The sequence below is a fragment of the Bubalus bubalis genome, chromosome 20 (assembly GCF_019923935.1).
Source record: "Bubalus bubalis isolate 160015118507 breed Murrah chromosome 20, NDDB_SH_1, whole genome shotgun sequence".
NCBI lineage: Eukaryota > Metazoa > Chordata > Mammalia > Artiodactyla > Bovidae > Bubalus > Bubalus bubalis.
The window spans coordinates 39,999,320-40,006,796 of NC_059176.1; the positions used below are offsets into that span (position 1 = coordinate 39,999,320).

Genomic DNA, 7,477 nt, shown 5'->3' on the forward strand with positions numbered 1-7,477 from the left:
GAGATGGCTGGTTAGCATCACCGACTCGATGGACGTGAGTCTCAGTGAACTCTGGGAGTTGGTGCTGGACAGGGAGGCCTGGCGTGCTGCAATTCATGGGGTCGCAAGAGTCGGACACGACTGAGCGACTGATCTGATCTGATCTGATGTTGTAGCATATGTCAAAATTACATTATTTTTTATGATCGATACTGTTGCATTGTATGCATATACTCTATTTTGTTTATCCAGGGATCTGCTGCTAGGCAATTAAATTGTTTCCATTTTATGGCTATTGTGAAAAACCCTGCTGTGAACACTGATGTACAAATATCTGTTAAGTCTGAGGTTTTAAAATGGCCCTGTGGGGACCTATTCCCTACTTCATAAATAAGCAATTGGGCGACTTCCAGCTCTAAGGCTCCATGTAATGAATTGCCTCCCAAAAGAAGGTCAAAGGTACACACATGCCAGTGACCTGCCCCCCACCCCCAAGAATGTACAGCTTCTCCTGTGCCCACTATGTGTGGCAAAACTGAACAATGGCATGGTTGGAGCAGCCCCTCCCTCCACAGCTGCAGTCCTAGGAAAACAGAGGACAGTCTCTGGGTAAGAAGTGTTCAAACTGAGCCTGCCATCCTGGTCTGACCCACCAGATCAGGTGCCGACTGGGGGTCTCAGGGTGAGGGGGGTTCTGGCCCAGGAGGGTATATATTTGGTGGAGAGGCATGGGGCATCTGCTTTCACCCTTGGTGGCAGGAGTTACTCCCCACCATGCCTCAGATGGTGGGAGGGATTGACTCAGTCTATTCCAGAGGTGAAAACTGGCAGCCAGCAGGTTACAAGTAACCCATGGGTGGGTTTTTTTCAGCTGGTATGTTTTGGCATTTAAAAAACAGTTAGGTGTCAACATCTGAAAAACAGGAATTTTTGCTTAAAATTCAAATTCCTGTTTCCTTTCTAAATAAACTCAGAAGAGCTGGTGGTCCTGCATGCCCAGCAATGGCTGCCCCTGTAGATCAGACCTCTGGTCTCACAGGCAGCCTTGGCCCCTCAACTCATCTGCCGGGCCCTATAGCATCAGACCTCTTTCAGCTGTAACTCTTTTTCAACCAATCAAGAAATGTTTCATAAGTCCCAGAAAATGAAAGTTCAGATTTAAGAACTTGTTAGCTGACTGGTGCATAATAACCAAAGTGTGGGTGTGGCTAGACTACTTTATCCAAGTTCCAGCTCTATGATTTGTTACGCTGCCCCCGACATGCCTGAGAGTCTTATAACTGCCCAACTGCAAGACCGAAGAAAGTCTGTAGACAGTAACACAGACATCAACTATATGGAATCTTCTATGCCTTAAGCAAATAAATAAATAAATAAATAAAGGTCCTGAAGCAACACTGCCACCTTGTATGGCAGGTAGGAGGATATGGCAGTCATCTTCGTTACTCCTGGGAAGAAGGAGGCTACCATGTATGGGTGAAGGGGGATTGACATCAGGTTGGCTGATCAGTTTCCAGGGAAACCAGCAGCTGGGGCAGGGGGCAAGCACACAGGCAGCTACTGATTAAGCCCTATGATTAAGAGGACTGGGTAGTCAAAAGAGTAAGCAGGGACTGGTCAGGCAGCCGGTGTACAGAGAGCAAGAGAAGAGCCATCTTGAGTGGCTAGAACATACAGATTCATTAACTGTGTGTCCTTGAGCAAGTTATTTCACTACTCTGGGTCTCAGTTTCCTTAACCTTATGATGATAATAACAATACCACTTTCCTCCCAGGACTGTTATGAGGCTGAAATGAATTAACACATATACCGTACATGGGAAAGTGCCTGTGTCATGGAAAAGGGGAAGGGGTACACGAGGAAGCGCTTATGGCACTAGGGGCCTTGAAAGTGCCCCAGCACCAGCTTGACAGGGATGTGTCAAGCCCAGCTCTTCTGTAGGCTGTGTGGTCTTAGACGAGTCATTTAACCCAGCTGAAGGTCCTTTGAGAATGTGGAGATACTTCATAGCGTGGAGACTCTACAATTGGCAGTTATTAGTATTAAGTGTTTGCTAAATACTCTTGGCTTCCTTCCACAGCCTCCACAAGCCCTGTTGCCCACCACTTTCAGGGCTGGGGAATGGATATTGATCTGGAAGACTGGGAGATTGAGCTGAAAAGAACAAAAGCACCATTGTGAGCACATGGGCTCACAATTTCCTTTCTGTCCTTTCAATGTGCAGGAATGTCACTTGGGACCTGAGTAGGAAGGGCGTGGGAATCCGTTCAGAGTCTACCAGCTAATCTCAGGGAAGGCCAAAGAACTACCAGGACACCAGAGGAGACACAGCCCTGCAAGGTCCTCATGTGTCTTGTTATGTAGGTGAAGAATTTGGGGCCCAGAGTAGGAAAGAGACTTGCCTCATGATACAGAGCAAATCAAGGGTGAGAACCAGAGCCTTACACAGGGGGCAGAAGGTAGTCCCACTGTTCCAGGTCTTCTATTCTTTGGGGGCATTTGAGACATTTCTCAGTTGGTAAAGAATCCGCCTGCAATGCGGGAGACCTGGGTTAGATTCCTGGGTTGGGAAGATCCCCTGGAGAAGGGAAAAGGCTACCCACTCCAGTATTCTGGCCTGGAAAATTCTATGGACTATACAGTTCATGGGGTCTCAAAGAGTCAGACACAACTGAGCGACTTTAACTTTACTTCATTCAGACCTTTGACCTTTACTCCAAATGAAGTTGTATATTCTATCATTAAACACGCTGACAAAATGGCAAAAGCAAACATTTCTATTGCAACTTAAATATTTAGAAGTGCACTTGGCATCCTGGAAGCCTGAAAGTCCATGGCTTTGTCTTTCTATCCCAGAAAGTGAAAGGAAAGTCAAGTCTCTCAGTTGTGTCCAACTCTTTGTGACCCCATGGACTGTAGCCTACCAGGCTCCTCTGTGGGATTTTTCCAGGCAAGAGTACTGGAGTGGATTGCCACTTCCTTCTCCAGCGCATCTTCCTGACCCAGGGATTGAACCCTGGTCTCCTGCATTGTTGACAGACACTTTACGGTCTGAGCCACCAGGGAAGTCCTTTCTAGCCCAGAGTTGCTATAAAATTTGGTACAGGTCAGGGTGGGCCAGAGAGATAGGTTGAAGCAAGATCAGGCAAGACCAGACAGGTTTCATTAAAGAGTTTTCACTTTGAGCTTCATCCTGAGGCAGTGGACAACACTGGAGAGATCTAATAGAAAGAACAGAAAGATCGTGCTGGCTGCAAAGATCTCCCCAGACCACAAGTAGTGTGGTTTAGCTCTGGCTGGTACCCAGAAGGAGGCAGGAAGGAGAAGGGAGTACCAGGGTCTTCAGAGTGCTCATCTCAGCCATCTCCATGGTGACATGGGAAGATGGTACAGTTCCTCTCAAGGAAATTTCCTAATTAAAATTTCAAGTGTTTTTGTGTTTCAGGCTTGCCTAGACCCTGGCTTCACCCCTCTTCTCTCTGAACACAAACAGGTAAGCTGAGAAGTGGAGGGAGTAGAGAAGGAAATGGTAGGTTGAGATGAGGGGCCCCAGCAGAGACCTCAGCCGTGCCACCAGCCTCTGCAGCCTTGGACACCCATCCTCTATTCTACCTAGAGGGTCCCCAGGCCCAACATCTAATGGAAATCAAGTTGTGTCTCTTCAGAATAAGAAAAGCTTTTCTCCTGTCACTTACTCAGAGAGGCTCAAGGGAAGCAACCAGTACTTTTTTCCAGAGGTCTAGGTGGTCATGACAGAGAAGGCGATGGCAACCCACTCCAATATTCTTGCCTGGAAAATCCCGTGGACGGAGGAGCCTGGTGGGCTGCAGTCCATGGGGTTGCTGAGTCGAACATAACTGAGCGACTTCACTTTCACTTTTCTCTTTCATGCATTGGAGAAGGAAATGGCAACCCACTCCAGTGTTCTTGCCTGGAGAATCCCAGGGACGGGGGAGCCTGGTGGGCTGCCATCTCTGGGGTCGCACAGAGTCGGACATGACTGAAGTGACTTAGCAGCAGCAGCATCAGGTGGTCATGAATTCATGAGCTCCTTAGAGACCTCTTTAAGTTCTCCCTTTTCTAGCCTTTCCTCTCTCACTCTCATCCCTTGTCATCCCACTTCCCTGTATTTTGTAGATGCAGAAACAGAGGCCCACATTAAAGAGGTGACTTACATAAAGATTAAAATTCCATAGGAACTTCCTAAAGAAATTACACGTAGAATTACAGCCTACCAGGCTCCTCTGTCCATGGAATTCTCCAGACAAGAATACTGGAGTGGGTTGCCATTCCCTTCTCCAGGGATTGAATAAGGAGCCCAGGGATGGAATAAGGGGCTCTCGCATTGCCGGCAAATTCTTTACCATCTGAGCCCTCAGGGAAGCCCAGAATTACTATATGATCCTGCAATTTCATTTCTGGATATACACCCCAAAGAACTGAAAGCAGGGAATTGAACAGATATTTGTACACCAATATGCAGAGCAGCATTACTCACAAAAGTTTGCCTTTTGTGAGTAATGCCCAAATGCCCACCAACTGATGAATAGGTAAGCAAAATGTGGTATATTCATGAGATGGGATATTTATTCTGCCTTAACAAAAAAGGAAATTCTGATATATGCTGCAACATGGATGAACTTTGAAAACATTATGCTAAGTGAAATACGCTAGACACAAAAAAATAAAATATTGTGCGGTTCCACTTACATGTGGCACTTAGAGTAATCAAATTTATAGAGACAAGGAACTTCCCAGTGATCCAGTGGCTCAGCCCCTGGGCTCCTGGTGCAGGGGCCTTGGTTCAATCTCTGGTCAGAGAACCAAATTCCCACATGCCATGACTAAAGATCCTAAATGTTGAAACTGGAAGATCCCATGTGTTGCAACCAAGACCCATCGCAGCCAAGAAAAAAAAAAAAATTATAGAGACAAAAATTAGAATGGTGGTTACCAGGGGCTGAGGGGAGAATGGGGAATTGTTTAAAGGGGACAGAGTTTCAATCTGGGAAGATGAAATAGTTCTGGAGTAGGATGGTGGTGATGGTGGCACAACAATGTGAATGTATGAATGCCACTGAACTGTACACTTAAAAATGGTGAAAATAGTAAATTTTATGTTTATTTTACTATAATTTAAAAAAATGAAACACATACAGAGTACAGGATGGTACCCAATCCAGAATTACCCATTGCCTCTGATTATTTATAGCCACTGTATCTCTTTTAACCTAGCAAAAAGTCATTTTTAAAAATACAATACTTACTTGTTGAACACACCAGCCAGGTTGTTATGGAAAATTTCTCACTTTCTGATTTTGTGCTTCTGTTTCTTTATGCTGTCATTGGTCTGGTTCCTCAACTTTCTTTATTTCCGGTAAATTGGAATTAATATCTAATGGTTGATGTGCCTGTGTGCTCAGCCGCTTCAGTTGTGTTCGACTGTAACCCTATGGCCTGTAGCCCAGCAGGCTCCTCTGTCCATGGGATTCTTCAGGCAAGAATACTGGAGTGGGTTGCCAGGCTCTCCTCCAGGGGATCTTCCAAATACAGGGATCAAACCACCCCTCTTCCCCTCCTGCTTCTTCTGCTTTGCAGGAAGATTCTTTACCCACTGAGCCACCTGGGAAGCCCCGATTGATAGATCCAGGTAAAACATTTTTTTTGACTAGAATAAATAATTACCATTGATCTTGTGTACTTCAGATTATATCACCACTGAAGACACAATCTTGCTGAAGGTTAGTAAACCACTAGCAAAACTCAAGATTACTTTCTCAGAGTGGTGACAGTCTGATATCTCCATGTTACACTTAGATTGTCCCCCCTGCCTCTAGAAGGTAACCCATGTAGCCTCAACCATTTAACCTTGATGGATAAGCCTCCTTTACAAGGGTTTGCAGATTTCTGCTTTTTCTAATCCTACATTTTCCCCCTACCCTAGAAAGAAGAGCACTCCCTCATCAACTGGGACTCTATTACTGCTAGAAAAGCAGAATAAATCTTTAATTCTTTTCGTTTTAGTGTGGAGAGGGTTGCAGTAATGGGCACTTCCCACACAGAGATGCTATCATACTGAAAGACAAATGTTTCCACCTTTTAGCTGTGTGTGAGCAAACGCCATAACTAATTCAGTTAATTTCTGACACTACGTTAGCTTTTATACCGTCTATTATTTTGTTGAACCACCTTCGCGCCACAGAAAAGTGCCAGATACCTCAAAGCCACCGGGGGCCGTGAGAGGCCAGCCCGTTCTACAACTGTGCTTTGTATTCTGATTTTCACTGGAAGGTACGCAGGACGTTCCTCCGAGCCAGCTGTTGTGTCTGGCCACGGAGGTGTCGAGGACGTTCTGGGTCCTCGGAGCTGCAGGGGTGAGCGCTCTGCCGGCAGAGATCTCCGGGATAAACAGCAGGCACCCTACGCTCACTTCCGCTTCGGGGTCGTTTGCATCAGTCCCCTTCATCGCTGACCGCTAGGGGGCCGTTTATATACTTTTTTAAAATAGTATGTTTCCGTGCACACAATCAGAAATGAAACACAGTTTTGAGAGTAGTTAAAAAAGAAAAGAAAAGTTCACAGAAAAAATCATGAGAAAAAAACTTAAATGCAAGTCTTGAAACAGGTTAAAATAATCTTGATATTTTTGAAAGGACCTAAGAAAAAAACAGATCATCACCTGCCCGGCTAGCTCAGTCGGTAGAGCATGGGACTCTTAATCCCAGGGTCGTGGGTTCGAGCCCCACGTTGGGCGGTTGCTTTACGATGTCTTTCCAACGTGTTATCAGTTCTTACCATCTCTAAAAACTGACCTCCATCTAGAGGTTCTTGTTTTCAGACAATACATTAAAAACTACTAAAACTGAACAAGTTTAAAAAAGGGAACATTAAAACTAGAAAACAATTTCAGATTATAAATACACAGTTAAAGAGTATATGTGTAGAGAAGTATTTGTTACTGAGTGGTGTATTTGAAAGGCAGTGGAATGCCAAAGGTTAAGAGATAGAGGACATGAAAAATTAATGAAATTGTAGGGTTGAAGTGATCTCTGTCAAAATGCTTGAAATGCATAGTTTTAACTTTATGCTCTGCCATACGCGAAAATTAGTTTGGATATCAGCTTTGATTCACAGGGTTTCCTATGCATGTTCATTTCATATCCTTGAATTCCTCTAAGTAAATTAATTTACTTTGGCCTGTGGGAAGGGCTGGTGGTTTTTATGGGCTATTTAAACCACTGTGGCTTTTCTGGTGGCTCAGATGGTAAAGCTCCTGCCGGCAATGTGTGAGACCCAGGTCTGATCCATGGGTTGGGAAGATCCTCTGGAGAAGGAAATGGCAACCCACTCCATTACTGGTAGGCTACAGTCCATGGGGTTGCCAACAGTCAGACACAACTGAGGGGCTTCACTTAAACCACTGTAAGATTGTTTTAGTGATTAGTTAATCAGGTAGCTATTGTGGACAGACACAGGACTTAATCCTTTTTTTCCTAA

General features: G+C 45.0%; 1 non-coding gene across 1 annotated transcript; it reads left to right on the top strand.

Annotated features, from left to right (window-relative positions):
- Nucleotides 1-6,661: 6,661 nt before the first annotated feature.
- On the top strand, nt 6,662-6,734 carry TRNAK-CUU. The gene has a single exon. It is a non-coding gene; the product is annotated as a tRNA-Lys (tRNA).
- Nucleotides 6,735-7,477: the final 743 nt, after the last annotated feature.